At 38.2% G+C, this 10,838-nt stretch overlaps 1 long non-coding RNA gene across 2 annotated transcripts in view; it reads left to right on the top strand.

Moving 5' to 3' along the window:
- LOC112160328 overlaps positions 1 to 9,404 on the top strand; it is a 42,811-nt gene extending 33,407 nt beyond the window's left edge. For both annotated transcript variants that reach the window (XR_004947674.1, XR_002921642.2), the window contains 2 exons: positions 8,442 to 8,526; positions 9,246 to 9,404. This is a non-coding gene — a long non-coding RNA (uncharacterized LOC112160328). The remainder of the gene's footprint in view (positions 1 to 8,441; positions 8,527 to 9,245) is intronic.
- The last annotated feature ends 1,434 nt before the right edge of the window (positions 9,405 to 10,838 follow it).

Genomic DNA, 10,838 nt, shown 5'->3' with positions numbered 1-10,838 from the left:
TTTTAGCCAAAATGAAAAAAGTGTGTTGGACATAATTTCTGCAGAGTGGCAGGATTTGGTTAGAGATTCACCTCTGAGGTGTGGGCGGAGCAATCTGCACAAAGCAACCCCACCCCCCTCTTCCCACTGACTGAAACCTTGGCCCCGCCCATCGAATTTTCTACGTCGAAATACGATCTTTTTCAAACTGCATTTTTTTGTTGATTCGCAACGATGTTAGTAAAGAAATACTCAGAAATGGTATTTTTAGTTTTCTTTATTGATTTTATAACATGCTTTTATGAACTCAAAGTGCTTTACAGCTAAAAACAAACAATTAAAAAAACAGTGACACTAAACAGAAGACTGTCGTTACAGAAGATATAACTAGATTGTGTGAGTTTGAATAAACGGTGATTGTGTTTGAATTTCATAGTGTTTTCATAGAAATCAAGGATCCTCTCTTGCGCCCCCCCCCCTCCACACATTTGTCTTTGTGGGTGTTTGTTTGTCAGAGAGCTGCGGTGCCTTTAAGAGAGCAGTGCGCCTGCTACTCCGGGTCTAATGTCATTACTCTGTACAAACTTGGTGTGACAGAGGCAGGAGGCGCCCACAGATTGATGACATTTTATTGTTATTGCAGTGCCACTATTAACTGTTCAGCACTCCTGCCTCTGCTGCTCAGGGCCCCCACCTTGTGAGGAACGGAGAGAGAAAACACAAAAACAGCAAATTGAAAACATCGCAACTGTGATACAGAGAAACATGATTAATTTAAGTATAAAATTGCTATTTTGATGTTATATTTTCTGTTGTCGATTTTCATGCCGTCGTGTTGCAATCTTCCACAAAGATCCGATGTACATTACCCTCCACTGAGGTGTGGGGCTCAGGAAATGTACCCTCACCGCCCAGATTCATTTAAACTTAATTAATATGCAACTGTCACCCTTCATACACGACTGTACCGCACCGAATACTAGATCACAAATGTAATTTGAACCGTCTCATCAGAGGACGACGTACATTTACCTCCAAAAATACATTATTTCTGATATTGTGTAGCTGTTGTGTTTAGAAAAACAGGAACATTTTTCGTAAGTGACACTAAAAGCCTTAAAAGTCTAATTATTTAAAAGGACTGGTGTGAATTTGGCTAATAAACAGGTTGGTTTAAAGGAAGTATTTCTGAAAGTGAATCTGAAATGTGGATTTACTCAAGGAGAAAATTGTTTTAATTTACTCTTAACTAGTGCTGGGCTTAAAATCAATGATTTGAATCAATCTTCATTTGAAAAACCCAACATTGATTCATCAAATCCATGGATCAATTTTCCTTCAGTCGTCTCTTGTATTTTTAAAGTCGAGAACAGTAAAAGAAGTTTAAGGCACGACTCCATGTTTTAATGCTGTTGTTCAATTCAGACCTCTAGTTTAAACTGAAAACTGTTTTAATTCTACATCAGACTGTAAATCAAGCAGATTCAAAATCCCGATTTTTCCTAAAAACGCTGAATCGTTACAGTTGGATTAATTTAACAAGTTACTGGTTTAAATCCAGATTAATAACTTTTATTGAATGATGCTAAAGATGAAAACAAAAACACTTGATGATCTTTGTCAGAAGAAATGACATTAAAACCAAATTGATTTCATTCTGTTGGGTTCTTTAAATAATACTCTGCATCTGTACTCAATAGCTGTACAACGATGAATCCATGAGTCGATTTCCATTTCTTTAATCCAACCAGATCTGTCTGAGAGAGAATCAAATCAACCAATCCCATACAAACTTGTTTCAAAATGAGATAAATCAATAATCGGTCTTGTAAAAGAGACATGGTAGGTTTATTTTGCATCACAGCAGACAACACGCATGATGCAGCAAAAACTGTTTAGCCGTCATTACAGTGAATGTAGCAGTTGTGACCATACAGTGTGGTAGGAAGTTCTACTCGTTTGTTAGTACACAATTAATTTTTGTTATTTTGGTGAAATACAAGAATCTGGAAAGCTTCACCTGTTCAGTATCAGGTGATTATCTCTGAGTCACACTGGAGGAAGTTTTGGATAAAGATGTCTTGGATCCATTTTAAGTCAGTGAGTCAAAATGAACCAAAATCAACCATGAATCAGACCAGGAACCACAAATTATGACTTGAATCGGATCGTTGTTAAAATGAATCTTGACCCCCTAGTACTCAAAATAATCACTTTATTTAACCCTAACAATAAGGAAAGTTGGATGAAGTTTGTGCACCTGAGAAACCGGCCTTCTGTTTTTCGCAGAGCTGCGACTGTTGAAGACTGGTCTGTCAAAAGCTTTTATGAAGAACCAAAATCCTCATTTCCTGTGGTTCTCCTGGAGTTTAGAACGTCTGAGGTAACCTCTGCAACGCTGTGACAAACACGACACATGAAGACACTGAAGTGATCACGTGAAGCCGAATGAGACCAAAAGTTTTATGTCACATTTTGTGTCTCCTGCTAGTTCTGATCTGTTGCATTCTGGTCATTTACCGGTTCAGGACATTGACTGTATCTGAAAACTGGAGTGAATGTAGTGTCATCCGTAGAAAATAGTTTACAGCCGGCTTCAACCAAATAAAGTCAAGACAGTCGCCATTTTTTTCTTTTTTGGAATATGGAATATTGGACCCAGACGTCATTGATGAGCAAGGATTGGTCAGTCATTGTTTCTATGGAAACCACTTTCACCAAGGAGTGAACTTACTGGAAGGTCCCATCCCTACCACTTGAAAGCGGCTACACGAAATCTGTCAAACGTTTTGAACACTGGATGTGGGGGCCAGTAAGCTCCACCTACTTTTATTCAGTCATCTGATTGGTCAGTTTATTACTCAAATATGATATTGTGTTTAAAAAAAGTATCAGATCAAGAAGGATTATTCTCTAGACTGAGTAAGCCCTGGGGGGGGCGGGGCCTCTCAGTCCAGTTCCCACTTATTTAACAAAGCAGAAATAGATTTTTATTTAGAGAAAACTTAAAGAGTGATTAAAATCTTGATTTCATCTCAGGTTTCGTAAGTTCTCCTTTTCATGTAGGTTTCTGGATGTAAGGAAGGTCATTCCTGCTTCTATCTCCGGCAGATCTGTCTCTACAGGAACAAACCAATTTCCTCACAGGAATCGTTAAAGGCTGATCTTATCTAATGAAGTTTAAGAAATGTTGCTTTATTTGTGGTGGAAACTCTGGAAGTTTCAGAGACGAAGTGAAAGCCTGGGATGAAATTTCCAGCGGGTCTCCATTCATTCTGCCGTCTCTGGGTAATTCTGTCCACGTTTCTGTCAACTGAGGCTTGACGAGTGAATAACTGTCACGCGGGTTATTCTACATGGAGTTTGTATAAATGATGCCGAGAAGTTACAAAGTTTGCGACTGCAGCTTATGAGTGAAATGTGGTGGGAAGAGAGACGGATGAACAAAGGGAGAGGAGCAGAGACACAGTGAGGTGTAGACCAGGGACAGACTTGATGGGATTTTAGAGATCTATGAGGCTGATGATGAATGCCTGAAACTGGTCTGTGTGCCCATTGAAAAGCCATTTGTTTTCATTAGCCTGTGATGCTTGGGTAAGTCTGCTGTTGGGACAGAGAGTGGGTGGTTGGAGCTGATGCTGAGGAGAGTCATTATGGGATGGACCTTGCTGGTTGAAAGGAAGTGGATGCCACCAGCAGCTCAGTGGAACACCACTTTGTTTGCCTAAAGTGAGCGTTATTTATGTGACTGATCTGTTTTTTTTTTCATCAGCGTTCTGCTGGCCATCTTAGTGACAAAACGGTTCCTTCTTTAGGCGGCGGCGCTTGGACTTGGACTAGAGCCAGCGAGTACCAAACTGCAGTTTCTGATAATAACTTACAGGAAAACAGCTTAAAGAAAGGTGTAAATATCTCTATTGCATGCGTCAGTGCTAGTATAAAAAAAGTGATGATCCAATCTAAAAATTAGAGGTTTGGTTTTTTAACATGTTGTCGTGTTTTGGAGCAAAACTTTTATATTTTTGTCTATGTTGATGATTTCATACGGCTCTTGACAGATGAGATAATCACGCGTGATCTTTTCATTTGTTTCAGATCTTAGAAAGTCGAGTCCCGTTTGGTTTTACATATGTCTAAACCCTCTTTTACCCTTCAACACTCGAGTTTTGGCTCCATTATTTTCACTCTTTCGACCACCGTAAGTCTTCAACCGTTTATGCAATTAATTCCAACAAATTCTGAAACGCAGAAACACGGCTTTGCTTTGCTACACTTTACAGTGTTAAATAATGATGCACCAAAATAAAAAATTGTAGCTGAAGCTGAAAAAAAATAGAAACTCCAAATAGCAAATAGTTACCGAATGTCAAATATTTGCTGTTGAGTTTTAAATATTTTAGATATTTAAACTGGCCTGCCAAACTGGAATAGATGATTTTGATTACCCTTACTAATGTTTTATCTTCTTCGTAGTTCAAGTGTCTACCCACAGATGGCGCACTACAGATAAATTGACCATTGTTTGGACGCAGAAAGTTAGTCTGCATTCATGAAGTGTTTGGAGATTTCTTGTTTTTCCAATATTCATAAGTCGCTCAGTCATTATTCCAACACCACATGAACGCAGCATTTCCCCAAGATTCAGTTTTTCTTTGAGGAATGTCAGCCCATTGGTGCTATTGGCACTAAAATTACATCAAAAATCAGTTTTTAAATAAAATCTCCAATATGTTCAGTTTTAAAGTAACTTTCCCTCAAGATTAAGGCATATTTTTCCCAGTTTCTGTGTCATTTCTTTCTTTTACAAAGTGAATCACCAAAACATACACAAATCTTCTCCGGGGCCAGTACTTTGTCAAACTTTAGAACCCTTTGTGGTCTGCCAGTAATAAAGTTTGCCCACCCCTTGGCTAACCTCACACATGTCACTATTCAACCTTACTGAAACTCACTCCCACCAAAGGCAAATGGGACTCTTTTCAATATTTGGACAAATATTCTTGATTGAAGAATTTTTGGTGCATTGCGATTAGTTCAGTGTTTAGTAACCAGCTCATATGACTTTACACTTTTATGCAAGACTTTACGTTTGTCAGAATCTGTGGGAGTTTTATTTCCGTAATGCATTTGTGTAAATTGTCGTAGGTTTGTTCTTGTTCAAATAGTGTTTTCTTTGCTGTCACCAACGACCAATTTGTGATTAAAGGAATAAGAGTTTTTAATGTCAAGTTCAATAAAGTATTTATCTCGTCGTGAAGTTTTTTGGCTTCGGTTTATGTTGAGTCTCCAGTTTTTAGGCGTTACGTCCAAGTCAGTTCTCAAGTCTTTGGTGGAATTTGAAGATTCCAGTCGAGCTTGAATCCTGAAGTCCAAGTCCCATGCTCCAAGTCATTTCTCTAAACCAGAGGACTCGTCAAGTCTTTTGTCACAAGTCATTAGACGATTCCCCTCATCTGTGTGTCAGAAGCTGTGGACATATTTATTCTCAAAGGGTTTGTGCCTCATTAGTACTTAAATATTTTGGAACACGTGATCTTTGGGCGGTTTCTGTGACGTCTTTCCGAATGCAAAGTTCCTTCATGTATGGGGATGCACAGCTGCAATACTTTGACCCTGTTTTGCTTCTGTTATAGATTGGCCTTTTCTTCCCTGAAAGCTTTTGTTCATGTGGAGCTGAGAGTGACCAGAATCAATAAGGGAGAAAAATAGGAAAATGACATGGCTCTCTCCAGATTAAAGATCTAATCTCCAATATCCATTTACAGCTCAGGGCCACTAAAGCAGCCGCTCGGCATCGTGCTTACAGCAGAAACACAGATCTCATGGGCAGACCTTTGTTCACATTTCTCCTCACACTCTGGAAGCACATTTGTAATTCTGAGGTGGTGTTCTGCTGCTTTTATATTTTTGTGTTTTTTAAGCTCTTGGTTTGGAATGTGACTCGTGTGGCTTTGCGTTTGACATAAAGTCCTCTGCCTGACAAAGCTTTCACTTAGATGTGTTGACACTTTAATGCCGTCAGTATTTTAGTTTCACTTCTTTCCCCTCGGATGAATATGTAAGTTCAGCGTTGGTGTGCTGCAGGCTCACTGGGTCACATTAGCAGATACTGACGCGTTAATACTGATGTATTAAAACGGAACAACAGTATGGTTTCATTCTTTCCATCTCCTGCCTCCCTCTTCATCCTTCCCTTTCTTGAGGAGAGGCGTCTTTGTAGTCGTGTCTTATCGGCGCCGGCCTGAAGAGCTCGCCTCTGCCACTGTCCTCATGTTCTCAGTGAGCTCCCACTTTTGTGTTTGCTAATGAAGTCTGACCAAAATTAGACATACTTTTCAACTTTTAAACTGAAGGAACCCCTTCAATGGTTCCTTTGTGCGGCGCTGCCACCGCTGTGAAGGGAGGGAGTGGATGTGGGTGAGGAATGCAGCACAGTTTAGTGGAAGTCGAGAGACATTTTTGATTCAGGCAACAAGACTTTGTTGTCATCTCTTCCCCTCTTTAATCTTTGCATGAGGAGACGCGCTCGCTGGAGATGTGTGTGACAAAAGGCCATAAAGGAATCTAAAAATGATAGTTTCTTCACACAAAAACATTTAAATGAAGCCAGACTTATCAAAACCAGTAAAACCCAACTGGAAATTACTTTTGTGTTCAGAGTTTGATGTAAACGCTTGACACACGAAGCAGAGCTTGGGTATGACCTCTGACCTTTGCTGACTCACTATCTTAAGGAAAAGTTTGTACGGCTGTAGACGTCTGTCCTGTTGGGTTTTACCAACAGACTTGTCCTTTGGTCGGTTCGGTCTGGGGTGTCACACTCCAGGCCTCGAGGGCCGGCCTTCTGCTGGTTTTGAAGAAATCCAGTCTTATCTGCTGCTGATTGGCTGGATCATGTATGTTTAATAAGGAGCTTCAAAATCATGTTAGTTATAAACTGTAAAGGACACCGGTCCTTGAAGTCTGGACGTTTGACACCAGTGGTCCAGATTACGGTCAAAAACCTTTTTAAGCCACAGACCCTTTTTATTTTAGCATCCATATATATATTTACGTTGCAACGATCCTACAAAAAATCAAGATAAAAAAGGCATTTAGAAAATGTGTCTATATTTTAATGGGACCTAATATTAAAAATAAATATTCTTGATTTGTAAAAGTAGTGTAAAAGACCTTGAAAATATTTCTACAGCAATGCAAATTAATATCAAATTTGAACATTAAAATGCATAAACAGAAATGCTTTTTCATTTTCACAATGTAACTGCATCACTTGTCTCTGAAATAAAATGAAAAAGGAATCTTCCGAACGACTTTCCCATTTTCTACGTCGTCACTGCTCATTCTGTGACATAATTACAGTGACAAACCCAATGAAGATTACTTTTTGTTTTCTCATCTCGGAGCGTCTCATAAATCAGCTGATTTATGAGAGCAAATAATGAAGTTGTGAAAATGTGAAAATGAAAAAGCATTTCCAGTATTGACTTTTTTTTTTTCAAATCGTGAGTCACAAATGCTTCAGTTGATAGTTGGTATGTGCAATTAATTTGTGTTAATAGATATTTACGCGTTAATTTCTTTAAGTCAATCGCAAGAGTTAATTTTGACACACCTAATAAATACACAATTGGTCATAATTTAATAAGAGACTTTTTTTACTTCTCATTAGCTAATTAAAATAAATAATTTACTAATTTCTTTAATGTCTTGTTGTTTTGTCACTCACAAATTATATAGAAACAAAACTGTGACCCAAATACTGTTTTGACAACTGCATACAGTCTGATTAAGAATCACATCCAAAAGTGGTTCTTATCTCACAAACTTGATTAAACTGAATTTTAATATGCCTCTCTCCCTTTGTCTGACCAATGCGATTATATATTTTATATTAAGGTTTTTTACTATATGTATTTTTTATCAATATTTTTAATAGATTGTTTTATAATATTAGTTTTTTTTATCATTTTAAATGTTGTTTTTGATTACTGTTTTTAGCTTTTTGGGTCAACAATTTTAACATCTGTCTGGGACAACAGGTGAAAAATAGCCGCTGGGCTCATTCTGGCTCATGCATGTGAGTCTTTTAATGTGCTCTGTCCCCGATAAATAAATACAATTGAAAGGAGAGTAAATAAATTGAACTGATTTTTGAATGACTAGTTGGTTGGTACACTGTACTCACCTGTGTAGGTAGGTCAGTCACCGTTCGTTTGTATGTACGTTTATTTGAAGTGTTCTCTGGTCAGTCGGTGTGTCGTACCACCATCCTCCTAGCAGTTATTTATCTGTCTTTTTCTGTATTTGAGCTGTTTCTGGTTCTTTCATCAGTAGCATTTGGATGCTACAACTGAAGCTAATATTTTCCGCTTTGAAAGTTTTCCACTTTAAAAAAATCCGTGTGTGAACAAATTGGCCTTTATTTATCTTGGTGACATATTTCCATATCTGTGCTTCAGGGTGGCTGTTTTTGCCTCGGCTGCAGCTGCCCTCACTCCTCCATGCAGGGAGGATGGAGAGGAATGGGGAGGATTATAAATCAAGGTAAACAGTGGCTGTTTAACCCCTGCTATGATGTCATTTCCAGCAGAGCAGCAACCTGCTGGCTCCTTCTTTCAAAGCCTGACTGTACATTGAACTCGCTCCCCTGCATGTCTGCGTTGTCGCTGCGCACACACACTCACGGCTCAGAGTCTTCAACCCCCCCTGCACTTGTCATAGTGCCATAAAGGCAGGTCGGGGGCATCGCTGACAGCTTACAGCTGCACTGAGATCACATGTACACCCTGGGGGTGAGAGGAGTCACTTAAACAGCACACACATGTATCTGTGTGAGAACAGGGAGAGCAGCAGCTTCACAGCAGACGTCTGCAGTCCTGCAGGTGAAGGCGGGACCAGGATCTGAACCGGCTTATTTCATGGAAGTTATACCTGCTACTCTGTTTTATTGCTATTTAGTTTCATTAGATTTTACTTTTACAAAGAAGACACAAAATTGGTTTAAATGGAAGAAATAAATAAAACATTTCCTCCCAAAATAACATTTGGCACATTAAAGATTAATAAACAAAACTGAGATGTTTTAAGGACGAGGAGACTGTGTTTCCAAAACTTCTACCTGAGTAGAGAAATGGAAAAGTAGAGAAAGCAAAAGTCAGACATTTTTATCCAATTAATTAAGAAACATACTAAAATACTGGAGAAAACAGTTTAATCCTGTCTTTTGTCACAAACCTGTATTTCTTTGTTTTCTGTTCGTGAAGATTCTGGATTTTTCTTTGGAATCGGCTGGTGAGTCGATCCATGGACGGATCGACCAGAACTTCAAGCTTTACTTTGTCCTGCACAGTTTTTAGGACACTGTTGAATTTGGAAATGATAAAATACTGAATAAAAAAAAAACACATTTTTGGTGTTTTTAACAGGTTTTTGTGGCATTTTTCTAATGACCGATGACATTTTTTCAGATAATTGAGCTTAAAATAGTATTTCTGAGTATTTCTTTATTCAGATCTTCGTGAATCAGGAGCAAACAAAAAATACAATTTGAAAAGAATGTATTTGTGACAGAAAATACCCTTTCTGATGCATCCACTTGCAGACGAATAGATCCGTGAACATCTTTGTTTTCCTCGTCTGTGATTTTTGTCTCCAATAATGCTTGATGTGGATGTGAGGGGCTGTAAGGTAGCGGGACACCGTGTGACGGGTAACAGATGAATGATGGGAAGTGGGGGCAGGCTTGCTGAATGCCACCAGTTCTGCCCACAACTCAGAGGTGAATTTTGAATGAACCCCTGCTGCTCTGCAGAAACTATGTCTTGGCAAACTATGCAGGTATTTTGATTTTGGCTAAAAACAGCATCATCATAACTAAAAGACAATCAGAGTGGGACATTAAACATTTGATTTAATTGTTTATTTAAAAAAAGATGATACATTTCAGTGTAAAATAAGAACTTTTTTCATTTTTATTTTATTTCCACAAGAAAACATTAAATATTAAAACATTACAAGACATCTTATGCAGGGGAAATAAAGCAGAATGAAGAAACATATTTTTTTGCCCATTTATAACTATGTACACATTGTTACTCAAAATAACTTGCAGTGTATAAACATATAAAAATAGGAGAATATATTAGGATTTTCTTTCATACACCATTACAGTAATTAAATAACAGTATTTCAAAATATCAGTTTAGATAACGTTAATTCTTTAAGAGAAACCAAACATATTGTGGACATTTCTAAGTGTTTTTGGTCCTTTAAATGGTTTATTATTGTTAAAAAGCTCCTTAATAACAGTAATAATGTCCTGATGAAGCTGATGGTTTAAAAGGCAAAATAACGGAGGATGTTTTTGACCCAAGAATATTTACACAAATGCTTAAATTCCGGATAGAAATCCAATTGGAACAGACAAACTTTTGGCACAGTTAACTGTTTTTGTGTGAAGCTTTTAAATATGTGAGTTTAACATTTACATCACAGAGATGCTGAATTATTTCATCTAAAATAATTGTAGTCTGTGGGTTAATTTCAGCAGAAAGTGAGTGACTCCTCAGATGTTTCTGACCTTTTCCGTACGGTAAAAAAAAGAAATCCTTCGGTTTAGTTTTTGTTTGTCTGTGCGTTACACTTAAACAATATGCAGAGTACACACAAACCCTATGGACAACATGCACAGACCGCTGCCATGCGCATTCCCCGGCTGCGCTTGATGAATGGGCCTAGTTTAAATTATTTGGTGCAGATCTCATTTAGACCCTTGAAGAAGAGATCCAGCCTGTTTATTCATTTCACATTTGCACCCGGGCTTCAATATCTCTGTCTATGCCTGCAAAGAATTTACC

This window comes from Oryzias melastigma, linkage group LG3, assembly GCF_002922805.2.
Source record: "Oryzias melastigma strain HK-1 linkage group LG3, ASM292280v2, whole genome shotgun sequence".
Lineage (NCBI taxonomy): Eukaryota > Metazoa > Chordata > Actinopteri > Beloniformes > Adrianichthyidae > Oryzias > Oryzias melastigma.
Note: the sequence above shows the minus strand (reverse complement) of the source record. Positions and strands in the feature narration are given on the sequence as shown.